Raw genomic sequence first — 13,804 nt, forward strand, 5'->3', positions numbered from 1 at the left:
AGGCCCTCGGAGGAGGGAGGTGCGGGGAGCAAGGAACATTCCAAGGCTCAGGAGATATCACATGGAGGAGTCTGGCACTCAGCCAGAGGCCCAGGGGGATCAGGATTTACCCACAACCATGCTGCTGGTCGGGGGGCCAAGAGGCGGAAAGAGAGGCCTGGGTCCCCCAGAGGGAACGGGGGATAGTCCAGTTCTCAGCCATTCCCAACAGCGACAGAGGAAGGGGTGGTCTGCATCGGGCCACAAGACTCCAGGGTTACAGGAGGGACCAGATAGGAAGGAATAAAGAGGCACTGAGGACAGACGGACTCAGACGTGAGAAAGAGGACAGAGATGTGGAGTGGGGCAATGGGGGGCTCCCTCCTCTATTCTCCGCCTGGATCCCACTTAGAGCCTTTCGCAGTGCTGGGACTGACCACGGAGGGGGACAGGGAGGGGCTCCATCCAGCTGAGCGGGGCGAGTCTGGGGAGCCAGAAGCCCCCAGGAGCCCTGTTAGCACAGCCTGGGCCCACCTCCCCTGACCTGGGCAGTCAGCTGACCCTGACTCAGGGCTAGATGTGCCTGGGGCTGCTGTGAGAGGGGACCCGTGTCCCACAAGGTGAGCCCCTGCCCACCAGGCCCCATGATGAATGAACACCACCCTGCGGCCTTCCCTCCTGCCTGTCCCCGGGGTTTTCACAGGCATCCCCAGCAAGGAAAAACGTGCCCGCCCTTCTGACCCACTTCAGTCCCATCCCTGGTGGCGTGGATCCAACATTACGTGAGGTGCCTGCCGTGGTGATGACGCCTCGGCCCAGAGGAACGGGAGGCAGCACTCGGTTCTGGCCTGGTGGCTCAACCAGGGAGGCAGCTCTGCGGACAAGGGTGCCAGCAGGCCCCCTCCCACCCTTGGACAGAGGAAATGAGTAGGCGCACAACCTGGCTGGCAAGTCACTTTTTTGGGGTGTCACCGCCCAGCAGCAGCCCCTGGCCAGCAGAGCCTGCTCTAGGGCCCACTGCACCGTGCGCCCTGCCTCCGTCCCCGGCCCGTGTTTATGAGCCCGGAATGCGCCCACCCAGACCCCGCTCTGGAGACGGGAGCCTCGTATATCTGCACAAATTACATTTCGGCTTTTATTAGTCCCAGATCGCTCCCATTTCCTGCTGAGTGTCCTGTGGATATCATTAACATTTCTCCGGGTTTTTTTATTTTTTATTTTTTATTTTTCTTCACATTCTCCAAAATGCATTACCAGAAACATTACTTAAAAAGAGAGTGCTATGACCAGTGTCATCCTCCCCCCCACATACCCCCCTCCCGGCTTTAATCAGTCCAGCTGCTGTGTCTTTTAATTTAGCCGAGCTGTATTAAAGGCGGGTTTCCCAATACACCCGAGCAGCTGGGTGCGGAGGAAGCATCTATCTCTAAGAGAAGACAGTTCAATTAAAATACGAGAAGCCCAGTGCCTGATGGAGAATGCAGGCAAAAATGCTCACCCCATCACCACCCTCCAAACCCGGGGGGGGGGGGCGGGGAGGTTGCGGGAACAAAGGCATGGCATCAAAGCTGGGCTCCCAGAGCCAAGGAGGCCCACCAGCTCTGCCAGGAGAAAATGGGGCGCTGCCTCTTTAAGAGCTGCCTCAGGCCTGCCACAGGCTCTGTTGTTATTAATTATTATGATTATGATTACTTTTCAAGAGCACTAGGACAGGACTAGGAAGGGGGTGAGAGGCAGGCAGCAGACAGAGGTGGGCGGCAGCAGGAGGGGGTCCCTTTGGCAGAGACGATGACCTCTGAACCTGGGCAGGGGAGGAGGGGGCAGAGGGGGGGACAGACCGGGGGTTTGGCCTCAATGGGTTCAGCTGGAGGGAGAAGGTGTGGGGTTTGGGGAGGACACTCTCTAACACATCCTCTCGGGGCTCCTTCAGGTCCAGTCCACCTCCCCATCCTTGCTTCCTGTGTCCACTTCTTGCAGACACTGGGTCCGCACAAGGCCTGATCTCTGAAGTTCTTGCGGGGAGGGAGGAAGTCAGCCTTGAGCATCCTCTAGGCACCTGATAAACAGTGCTTAGGACACAAGTCCCTTATGAGGACTCCTGAAGGGCAGTCGTCCCAGGCCCTGGACCGAGGGAGCAGAGCAGACCACAGGCTACCGGCTGATGCTCACTGCCGCTCCCCACATGAGGCAGGAAGTGGGCGGGGGGAGGGGGACCGTGCCCAGCCCTCTGCCCTCTCGTCAAAGGCACTGGAGGTAGGGGGTGGTAGGGGCACCATTGGCATTGGCCAGAGTGCTTACTCTGTGCAGGTCTGCTCAGTAACAGTTTGTTCTGCTCTTCTAGGGAAAAAAGATGAGGTTCAGAGAGCAAGAGACTGACCTTTGAGCCTACCCACAGTGCAGTTCCTTTTGCTGGATCACTAGACCCAGAGTGCACGTTTCCTTCCCTTGGACCCCACACCAAGAACTCCCACCTACAAGAAAGCATCTTAGAAGGGCGCCTGGGTGTCTCAGTGGGTTAAGGCCTCTGCCTTGGCTCAGGTCATGATCTCAAGGTCCTGGGACCGAGCCCCGGATCCGGATCCGGATCCGGAATCTCTGCTCTGCAGGGAGCCTGCTTCCTCCTTTCTCTCTGCCTGCCTCTCTGCCTACTTGTGATCTCTCTTTGTCAAATAAATAAAATCCTTAAAAAAGGCAAGCAAGCAAGCAAGCAGGCATCTTGGAGCATGGCAGCAAGAAGGTGCTGGAAGGGGAGGGCAGAGAGGCCCTCTGCAGTCCCTGAGGACTGAAGGCCAGGCCAGGACCCCCCCACACACACACTTATTCAGGGAGCCAGACCCCACAGGGAAGTCCACTCATGAGGAGTGGTGGTCACTGGCCGCCTGCTGTCACCCAGGTAACTGCTGTCCCTGGGCAGCCTCAGAGAGAGGTCCCTGGGCCCACAGCCCCTCCAGTACCCCGGGCAGGGTGGATGAGAGCTGCCGCAGCTCCCATGGGAACCCAGTGGAGCCCAGCTGCGAGGCTGTGACTGGAAGTCTCCCTGAGGGAGAGGGCTGGTGGGAGACAGAGAGGAAGAGAGGGAGAGGAGGAAGAGAAAAGGAAGCTTTCCGTTCTCCAGCAGCAGCTGTGAAGCCGCTGGTTCCAACCCACCCACTTACCCAAGGTTGTTTTATGACCGGGTTTCTTGATTTGTAGCTGCAGGGGAAAATGTGACAACCCAACCCACTCAAGGCCTGGGAACTAGGAAGAAGGAGAAAGTTACCCAGGTCAGGAGGCAGGGGATAGGGCGGGGGATGTCCAGTGAGTAGTGAAGAAGGTAGGACCACCCTGGGCCTCCCCATCCCTCTGTGGTGAGTGCTGAATACTAAGTAGGAAACCTCGATTAAAATGATAAATCACTGGCCAGCTTTCCTGCTGTCCTGTGGGGTCTACTTTGAATCCTAAGGGCTGGGCTTGAATAGGGGAAGGGAAGAAATCCACAAGACAAACAACTCAGTCCTTGCAGGCCCTAGGGAAGGGTTAGGGTCCTTGGCCCCCCAGGGCTGGTGGGGAGGGAGGGAACCGAGCCTGCTAGGGCAAAAGGGGACCATCCTGGGGGATAAAGAATCCCAGAGAACAAGGCAGCCCCCACCTCAAAGGAGGGCCTCTGAAGACCACCCCATATGGGCAGCAACCCCAACACACTTGACACGCACCGCTCCTCATTCACGGGCACCCACGCAAGCTCCCTGGGAGAACCCCACAGGGGTCAGCATACACCCCAGCAGGGCCTCCTCGGGTAGGAGGGCCTGGGGGCTCAGGTCCTGAATACCCAGTGGCAAGTTACAGGGAAGAAGAGCAAGCCTTGGGAAGACTGCCTTGCCTCTCTCCAGATGTGGGGCGAGCCCCCAGCCAGCCTCTGTCTCTGAGGCTAGGAACCCCAGGTGAGGCAGGATCTCAGGGCTCTTTGGAGGAAGTCTCAATAGGGAACAGAGGCTTTTGGACTTCCCAGACATTTGGAAAGCCTTCCCTTGAAGCCCACCAATGCGGTCTCCTCCAAGGCCCCAGCTGCAGAGGTCTCTGAGACACTCCTAAGGCCCGTGAAGGTCCCATCCTTGGGGTCTAACTTCCAGGAGGGTGCCCCTGGGGCATCGCAGGGTGTGTGGAGTGTGGACTGTGCTAGTGTCTGGAAGTGCCAGGCCCAGTTAGGAAGCCACAACACCATTTCCAGGAGGAGTAACCTGTGGGAGTCCCACAGCCCAGCAACAGGGCAGCAGGTCTCCCCAGAAGGCTGACTTCTAAAGCTGAGGGCCACTCCATAGCCACACCCCAGTGCCCCACATCCAGTTTCGAGGTGCGGCAATCAACAGGGCCCTGGAGCTGGCCTCGCGGTCTGGGTGGCCAGGCAGCCGTCTCCCACTGGGAATTGTGGGGTAATAGGACAGCAGGACAGGATTCAGCAGCAGCTGCGCTGTTGGCCTTCCAGAACCTGGCACCCCACTCCCGACCAGAGCAGGGGGAGACTGGCCTATCAGCTCGGTACTTACCAGTCTCTTATCGACAGTAATTGTTTTTAGATCATTTTATTCACCATTCAACAAAAAAGAAATCACCACCTCTCCCCCTCGCTGTCAAAATGAGCACAAAAGGGGACCGGGTTGGTGGGGGCAGCGTCCTGACTCCTAGGAAGGCTAGGGTCTGGTTGCCCACCCATTCAGGGACCCCAGGGTCAGCAAATCAACACACTGATTCAGAGGCTGCTGTGGGCGTCTGAGGGGACCCACAGGGCGGGGCGGGGAGGCCTCCAGGTCTGTTCCCACCAAGCCCCCAGATGTTCCGAGACTTGCGGGCAGCCACGCAATGTGGATTAGACGGGATCTGCGTGTCTTGACAGCTCTGAGGGCAGGAAAAGGTGAGAGAGAGCCCAACCCCTCACCCCAGCCGGTCCTTGAGGGCCACCCCGCAGGCCCTGAGGGACCCTGACTTCCCTAGAGAAGTGGTCTCATCAGCTACTAGCTTGTCTGGCTGCTTCCTGAGCTGGGAAGACCGTTCTGATCTATGCGTGCCTCACTCCCTGGGCTCCAACAAGACTTTTGTTCGTGTCACCTTCCCTGGGACCCCACTCTGACCACTGTGCCTGGAAGAGTCCCCTTGCTCTTCTATCAAGTGTTCCTCTCCTTGTCATAAGCCACGTGGCTGGCTTTACAGCTGGTGTCTCCCTTAGATACAGTTCCCCGAGAGCAGGTGTTTTGGCCCGTTTTGTTCACAGCTCTATCCCCATATCCCCGCACAAGAAATATGTATTGAATGAGTAACGTGTCTGTGTCACATTAATCCTATGGAAATATCCAGAACCAGCCGTCGATGGCAGCGAAGAGAGCAATGGGGTGGGCAAGGGGGGCTTATGGCCACAACCACTCATTCATTTGGGCCTGGCAGGCCATGCACCTGGGTGAAGCCAGCAGGTGGGGATAGAGACACAGGGAGGGTCCCAGGTCCCAAATAAAGCGAGGGGCGCCCTGCTGAACTGGGGCCAACTGCTGCTGCCTCGTGGGAACAAGGGCTCCAGTTTCGGAGAACTGTTTTGTTTTGTTTAAATAAGAAGGGAAGTCTCTCATTTTAATAAATGTTACTGACCAAGTAAAAAGTTTAACACCCCAGAGCTGGAGAGGGCTGGTCTGTGGGCTGCCGCTCATGACAAGCTCCTGCGTGTCAGACGCCGACATAACTGGTCCGCACAGACCTTTGCAAGGGCAGGGCCAGGGCCTGGTCGGGAGCAGAGTCTGGGCACCTAGCAGGTGGCCAGGGCGCAGGCAGGCGTTCAGTGTGAAGGAATGAGAACAGTGGGAGCAGCCAGAACCTTCCCTGGGCCCTGGGAGAAGTCCTGAGACCAGGGAAGCGCGGAGTGGAGCTGTAGGTTGAGTTCCCAGGCCGGGCTCAGGGAGGAAGCGGGGCCTGAGTGGCTTGGGGTCTGAGCGGCTGGGGCCCTTTGGGGAAGTTCAAGTTCAGAGGTGCTCAGCGGTGGGGAAGCTGCAAAGGCTGGGAGGCAGGAGGCCTGCCTTCGGGCCATTCCACCCCAGGTGCCAGATGAGGCCCTGCTGCTCCCCCCTTCCCTTTGCTGGGTCCCTGCAGGGCTCCTTGGTGGCACTTATCACAGTGGTAATTACATAATTAATGGCATAATGAGCTGCTTTACATGCACCACCCTAGGCAGAATGTAGCCTGATGAGGGCAGGGGCTTCTTCATCTGTTTGGTCCTACGCCCTAAGTGCAGAAACTGTCCCGGCTAGCTGCCAGTTAAATATTGCCCAGATGGCTGGGCAGATGGGATGGGTGAGGGGTTCAGCGCTAGCCTGGGTGCATCACTTAACCTCCTCACAGCTCTAAGGGATGCTGCCCAAAGAGAGGCCTGAAGACCAGCCAGGACTTATGCAGTAGCCAATCAGGAAGGAAAGCCCTATAGCTTCTGCTCTGTCATCCATACCCCCTGAGTCACAGCCACTCCCTCACCAAGCCCATTTCTATACAGCTTACAATCCGATGGGGTGGGGTGGAGTTGGGGGCTGAAGATAGAGGAAAAAGCAGCAGGGCCCCTGTCCTCCCAAGGCAGACAAACACCCAGGAGGGTGCAAGGTTGGGGTAGAGGTGGTCAGGGGAGGCTGGCAGGAGGGTGTAATTAAGTGAGGAAGGGTGAGGGCCCACCAGATGGAAGGAGCAGCCCAATGAGGCTGGAGGCAGAAGAGAGCAAGTGGGAGACCTGCACTTATCTCCCCTCCCCCACTTCAGGGGGGCCGGCTGCCAACAGTCAGATGCCCCCAACCCCCGTTCTCATGGCACCAATCCCTGGCAATCCTGCAAAGTCACCCTGATTTGTTACCTGCCCATGTGGCTGCTGGGGGGCTGGCACGCTCCCATGTGCCTTTGGGGCCCACTGGTCTGCGGCCCAGGCTGGAGAGGGGTTTCTTGACCTGGTGCTGCCTACCTCTCCCTCTGGCTCTTGCCCACAAGACCAGCTGGCAGCAGCAGTGAGCCACCAGAAACCACTTTCTTCAGAGCATATTCTAGGTCAAATTTCCCCCCTCGTTTTGGAAAAATTAACCAAAGCCCAGAGAGGGACGGTGACTTGTCCAGGACATCCAGCAGGTCTGAGATCCCTCTACAGCTCTAGGCCCCTTGGTGCACCAGAAAATGAACTCTGGAGCTGGAAGCCAAAACAAGAGAGATCAAGTTTCTCCTGTTGGATACCCCAGCTTTCTGGAGGAGCCAGAGAATGTCCCCCTCCTTCCCCAGCCTGGGTAGGACTAACCCCTCCCTTCCCTGCCTTTGACACCCACTCTGCGCAGCACCCTCATGTTGGGGAGGCTTAGCAAGCCAGCCCCTCCCAGCCCCGTTCCACCTGAGGGAGCCAGGGAATTGGCGCCCCCCCCCCACCAGCCCCCAGGGGAGGAAGCCGCCTGTCAGGCCGCCACGGCGTGTCAAATCCTCTTGCTGCCTAATTGTGAGACGGCGGCGTTTAAAGAAACGCTTTTCTGGCCGCCTGCCACACCGCAAACTGCTTGGTATAATTTTATTATTAAGGAGAGAGAAAAAGAGGGAGGGGGTTGGGAGAGAAAGAGAGAGAAAGGGAGAGGAGGAAATTGCTTAGTCCAAGTCAGCTGGTGGAGTATTCTGCTCAATGTGAAAGCGGGGACGGCGTTCCAGTTGGCAAGCTGACTTCGTTAATTGCGCATTCAGTCTCTACTTAGGGTAATTGAAACGAAGCGGGGCCCAGGTCTGACAATTAGGGTCTGCGACTAGGCCATTAACCCTTTCCGCCACCGCCCCCCCCCCCCCGATGGATACCACGCGGCCACTGAAAGTCGGGGGAGGGCCGCTGGGCACCCCCGCGAGAAGCCCCTCCGAAGCCGGGGGTTAGGGGGTCCCAGGCGGTGAGGCGCCTATTGCGGCAGGGGGCTGCCGGGCGGATGTCCCAGCGCGAGCAGGGTTAACGCGGTACCGCGAGCCCGGGAGCCCGGCTAGGGCCGAGCTGGGGACGGGGGAGCCGCGCGGGGTGTGTGGGGGTTGTTTGCGGCCTCGCCGCCCCTCTGCAACAGATGTTCCAGCCGTGTAAGACAAAGGCAGAGCGCCTGCTGCTGCCGGGAGAAAATCCGCAGGACTCCCTCAGGGGCAGGTAAAATTTCACCTTCTATTTGTGTTCCCCCCTCACACCCCCCCGCTCGCCCCCGCCCGCTTTCCCGGCCTCTGCGCCAATCCGGAAAGCGCCACCAAAGACGCCGCGCCGCCTCCTCCGCAGCCCAACCCGCTGACCCCAGCAAGGTCACGCCGACCTCGGGCTCCGCCAGCGGCGCGCCCGCCAGTCCTCCGCCCGCGAGAGGTGCCTCTCCGCGCCCGGCCCCCTCCCGGGGCGCCCTCCGCCCCCGCGCCCGCGATCCGCGGTAATTGGAGGCGCCAGGAGAGACAGGAAGGGGGCGCTGCGCTCGCCACGAGGCGGAGGCGGCGCTGGACGCTCCGCGCCTCCCTCCTGCCTGCGCTGGGACCCCGGGGGGCCCTGCCCCCCCAGCCCCCATCATTCATCTCCCTGATTCCCGCTGTATCCGCCCTCGGAAGTCAGCCGAGTGAAGCAGCTGTTCCTTGCACACTCCACTTGACCAAAGATGATGATAAATGAGGCCCGGGCTGCGTCGGGGACGCGGCGGCGGCCGCGAGGGGCGCGCAGGGCGGGGCTTACGGCCCGCAGCCCCCTCCCTACGGCTCGGAAAGGGCGAGGACGCGGAGGACAGAGGCCGAGGGGCACAATCAAAGGGCCGCACTTCTCCGCCGGCGCCCGGCACAGCCTCCGCACCCGGCCGCTAGCAGGCGGCGGGTGGAGGTGCGCCCGGAACGCCGGGGCCGAGGCGGGGACCTCTAGCCCGCGGCCCGCGCCGCAGCCCCGCCTCCGCCCTGCCCCCTCCCTCCCCACCCCTTCCCCTAAGGCCGCGGTCCCCACGGCGCCCTTGCCCCCCACCCTCCGTGCCTCAAACCTATTAACGCTCGTAAATAATGAATAATGGAGCGCTTCCCTCCAGCCGCGCGGGGCTGCGGGCGGGGGCCGCTGCCAGCTGCGCCCGGGCCTGGGGAGGGGGCGCCCCCTGGCCGGGTGCAGGGGGCCCGGGCGCGCGGCCCCGCACACGTGCAGCCGCGGCGCGCAGGCGGGCACCCCGCCCCGCGGAGGAGGGGGAATCCCGCGCTGCCCTCCCCAACGCCACCTCCCCTGGAGTCCTCTGGCACCGAACGAGGCGAGAGAGCGCGCGCGAGCTTCCCAGCCGGAGAGGGTTATTTTTAACCTGCCCCCCTTTCTATATCTGCCTCTCGGGTTTGCGCGCCCGCCCGCCCGCTCCACCAGCCGAGGACGCGGGCTCCTCACCTCGCTCGGCGGCTCCGGCCTCTGAGCGCCTCCCCCGGCCCGCGGCCCCCGCCCCTGCGCGGGCATCGCGCGGCTAAATCTCAGCCTGGAAAGGACCGATTAGGAGCCGCGTGCCTTTCTGCGAAATATTGGAACCGGGTGGGGTGGGGGCGGGGAGCCCGGCGCTCTCGTCCCCTCGCCTCCCTCCCTGCTCGCCGTGACTGCGAGAGGCGGCTCCGGCGCTCCCTCCGCAAAACAGGGGGCGGCCAGGCCGGGAAGCCGAGCCCCCCTTTGCTTTTCGCCCTTCACTCCTCAACGCCCACCCTTCAGTCATCGACAAAGCTGGAGCTTCTAACACACCGACCCTCCGGCGGCGGCGGCGCCAAGTGGGGCGCTGCCTCCCCCATCTCGGCCTCCTCCCTGAGCCACTCCAAACAAACACACCATTTAAACAGCAGCGGGCTTGCACACCAACTTCAAGGCGAACCCCGCCCATGCCCGTGCCGAAGGCGCACGGGGGTGGGGGGGCTCTTTCCCCAGCCTTGTCTCCCTCCTCTCGGCCTTGGCCTCCTTAAGGGCCCCCCTCGCCCTCTCGCTCCCATTCCCTTCCCCTTCGCGCCTAGCAGCCCTGACCCCCCACCCAACCCCCCTTCCAGGGGGACTGAGGCAGAAGGAAGTTCATGTCCATTCCCATTACCTTGGTTTCCAAAAGGCAACCCACCCAAACCCCAGCCTGTCCTTACCCCCAAAGGAGGGGGCAGCAGAGGAACTGGCTGAGCTCAGAAACCCCCTCCAGGCTTTGACTGGATCAGTCACTTGACATTTTCCAGACTCTGCTCACGCCCAATCCTGGAGACCCACAGGCACAGGGCCCCCTGAGGACCCCCCTGCTGAACGAGGTGGGGTAAAAGACAAGCGGCTGCAAAATACAGGGGAAAACTGTGGAGGAACTGGTGGGCTGAGGAGGGAGAAGGGCATTTCAGTGGCAAGGAGCCGTCTGGCTTAGTGGCAGGAAAGAACACAGCGTATTTGGGAATCCAAGCCGGATTTCTCTCCAGAGCTTAGCTAGAGGGTGGGGGAGGGCTGGGCCCCCACCCCAAGGGAGCCGCCTCTGGCTGGGATTATGGTAAGAAGGGGGGCAGGCTGGGGGGGGGGTGAAGATGTGTGTGGACTACAGATGTGAGGACAGCAGGTGCCACGGGGTTTATCTGATGACACCTCTGGGCCAGGAGCTGGAGCTGGGGGGCCCAGCCAGCCCTGGAGGTGGGGCAGGTCCAGGAGGCAGGAGAGTAAGGACCCCCTAGCACACGCAGGGCCTGGCAGGGCAGACTTCGGGTTCTCCACGGGATTCTCTCTAACCCCCCCCCCCCCCCCCCGCCAGCCTACCTACTGAGCCTGGGGCCACCCTCCGATCTAGAAAGTTCTTGGTAACCTCAGACCATCTGATGGGGTGTAACAGCATCAGATGGTCTGAGGTTGGCTGGCCCCCTCCTATGGCCAACGTGCCTTGATAGATTTTACTTCTAACCCTCAAATTGCCCTTCTAGGAGGTGACGTCACCTCTCAATTCACAGCCGTGGAAACTGAGCTCCAGAGCGGGGGAAGGGGCCATTCTGGGGGCCTTTCACAGTCGGCCCACCTTCCCACTGGGCCTGTGGGTAGGGCCTCCAGCTTGTTTGTTTTGCTTCCCGGCAGCTGGGCATGAGGGAGGTGCCCAGGGGCTTGAGGGCACGAGATAATGAGGTCCTGGTTTGCTCCCTCGGAAATTTCTGGAAACTGGTTTTCTCAGGAGAAAGAAAAGGGCAGGGAGTTGGGATGGTGGGGGAACCGAAGAGAGAAGTCACAGTCCCACCATCACCAACTCCCCCCACCCAATTCCTCCCGCAAATCCAGTCACCTGCCAGGCCCCCTGCTGAGGGACCCCGGGTGGGGGTCTGGCTCCTGAGTCTGCATATTGTAAGGGAGGCCTGGAGTCCACACATGGGCCTCCCGTACTCATCTGTAGCCCAAACAGAAATCTCACACACCACGAACCACAGCTCTTCCAATGTGCACTGCTGTTGTGGCGGAGAAGTTACAAATTCATTTAGGGCCTGGTAGCTCTGGGGGGTTATAGCCCCCTGCCCCCCCAAAATACACTAACAGCCCCTATTTTGATATGAAAAGCATCTCTGCCCCAAGACTGGCTGCGGAGTGGGGGACCCCGACCGGATGAACAGCTGGGACCACGGGACCACCCTGTCCTCCTGGCTACCACTGCCCTCCCCCTCCCCCACTACCTTGGCCGCCCCCCTTGCCAGGAAGGGAACTTCCATTTCTGGGCAAAGCTTGGACGGATGGCCTCCTGCCCCCAGTAATCCCTGGGTTGTGGGGGGAATCCTGACCAGCCCCCCACCCCACACACATACACATAGCCTGGTGACCAGAAGAGATGACCTCTGGGGAAAGTGAACCACCAGCCACTGCCCCAGAGGCCGGGCCGGAGGTGGCCTGAGCCTGCTTGCCTCAGGATGGAAAATATTTGCCTTTGGTTTTCAGCAGCCGCTGCCTCCTGCCTGATCTCCCTCCCTCTCTTCCACACAGTTGTGAAATATGGGGGTGCTTAAGGGTAAAAAGGGAGGGAGGGCAACTGTCCGAGTCCAGCGGCTGCTCATTCTGAACAGCATTCTGTTTCTCCCAAGGTGAAGAATCCTTTCCGCCTGCTGGCCCGCACCCCCGCACCCGGAGTTCCCTCCGCCTAGGCCCAGCCTCCTCGGGCCTCACCTCCAGCCAAACCAGGCCCCGCCAGAACTACCCCCCCCTCCTCGCCATTGGGGCAGACAGCCTCTTCCAGCTGCTCACAGCTAACTCCGTCTGACCCCAGCGCTGTCTTGTTCTGGAAAGTTGTTTAGGAGAATCCTTCCTGGCTGGTTCCGCATGGGGAGCGGCAGGCCTCTCTGGCTCCCGGGAGAGGTCAGATTCACGAGGGCCAGGCCCCCATCAACTGGGAGGGCTCCAGGCAGCCGGCCCTGTGGCTCTGGGGTGCAGAGAGGCGACATTCTCCCCCGGACCTACCCTGACCGAAAACACCAGGACCCTGATGCCGCATTGCTCTGGGTTCAAATTCCACTCCTGCATGTCATCTGGGGCTGGCCCTGGGCAAGTCACTGACTGGCTCCGCATGTCCGTTGGCTGAAACCTTAATACCACCACACTTACGGGGCTACGGCAAGATGGGAGGCTATGCTGAGCTTCGCACTTGCAGCCCCCACTGGCACTGTCCAAGTGGGGTGAGAGCCAAGTGCCATACTCTGTATGTGTGTGAGACAGACAGAGCATGTCTTCTGGTGTGTAGGGCTTTACAGGGGATGATGATACCACGCCCCCCCTCCCCTCCCCCAAGCTGGGGAGGCTTCTGGGACTGAGAATTAAGGTCTGTCCCCAAACTGCGTCCTGGCCCCCCTGGCAGGTGCCTCATTTCCCAGCGGGAGTTCTGATGTTTCTCACACAGCACTGTGCATGTCTTAGGAAGAGGCATGTTCCGATGTGGGGGCCAGGGCTGCGGCCTGGGATCCTGCATCTGTAAGAAGCATGGGTTCCTCCAGCTGGAGTGAGAACTCAGCCCTCAGACACTCCTCTTCCCACTGAGTCCTGGAGGCTGGGGTTGCTGAGGGGCTCTGGGTCTTGTCCTGTCCTGAGGACCTAGGATCAGTCTCTGGTTCGGCAGCTCTGAGCCTCATTTCTCAAAGCTGAGTCCCTGCAGGGGCGCGGCAGCCCCTAGGACTCTGCATTTGGCCTGGCTTCCAGGCAGCAACACAACCGATAAAAGACAGCTTCATGGTGCTAAGCTTGTGACCACTTCCTGGGCCTCGGTGTCACCATCAGTACAGTGGGAAGCTGGAATAAAGTGATTCCACTCTTTCCATCGAAGGTTCCCCACACCTTCTTCTGTTCCCTGGCCCCTTCAAAAGGTACTGCAGATCTCAATCCCAGTACTGACCCCAGGGGCAGACCCTAGCAGCTGCCTTCCTAGGGACCCAAAGGTCCCCAGACTGACAATAAACAGCACCAGTTCTTGTGGCTGGCTTCCCTCTTGTGCCAGACCCTGTCCCAATAAGCACTTTGCATTTACATACCTCATCCTCCTGACAGCCCCCCAGTGGAGATGGGGATGGGGTGGGGGTATATGTCATTCTGGAAGCTCCAAAAGCTGAAACTCACTGCCTGAGGTCACACCAGTGCTCAGGAGTGCAGGGCCCCCACAGTAACTGGACTCCCAATCTTTCAGGGCCGGGCCCCCCAGTCATACACAGTTTTTGAGGGTTTCCTTATGGGAAAGAGCCACGTTGATTTCCTAGGCCCAGGGCAGGCGTGGAAGAGGCTCACTGTGTCTACCTGGCCAGCCAGGGGGTGGGGAAAGAGGGGATGTAGGGAGCAAGCCAGCACTATCTCTCCTGAGAGGTTTCTGGCCATACAGACCCAGATGAA

At 60.3% G+C, this 13,804-nt stretch overlaps 1 protein-coding gene across 2 annotated transcripts in view; it reads right to left on the bottom strand.

Moving 5' to 3' along the window:
- Positions 1 to 13,804, bottom strand: part of RAI1 (retinoic acid induced 1) — a 117,561-nt gene that overhangs the window by 16,901 nt on the left and 86,856 nt on the right. The window contains exon 1 of one of the 2 annotated variants that reach the window (XM_059148743.1): positions 9,359 to 9,479. The exons of the other annotated variant lie outside the window; for it this stretch is intronic. The gene's annotated coding sequence lies outside the window, so the exon portion shown is untranslated. Of the gene's footprint in view, positions 1 to 9,358; positions 9,480 to 13,804 lie in introns of those variants that run through there. 2 annotated transcript variants of the gene reach the window in all.

This window comes from Mustela lutreola, chromosome 15, assembly GCF_030435805.1.
Source record: "Mustela lutreola isolate mMusLut2 chromosome 15, mMusLut2.pri, whole genome shotgun sequence".
Classification (NCBI taxonomy): domain Eukaryota; kingdom Metazoa; phylum Chordata; class Mammalia; order Carnivora; family Mustelidae; genus Mustela; species Mustela lutreola.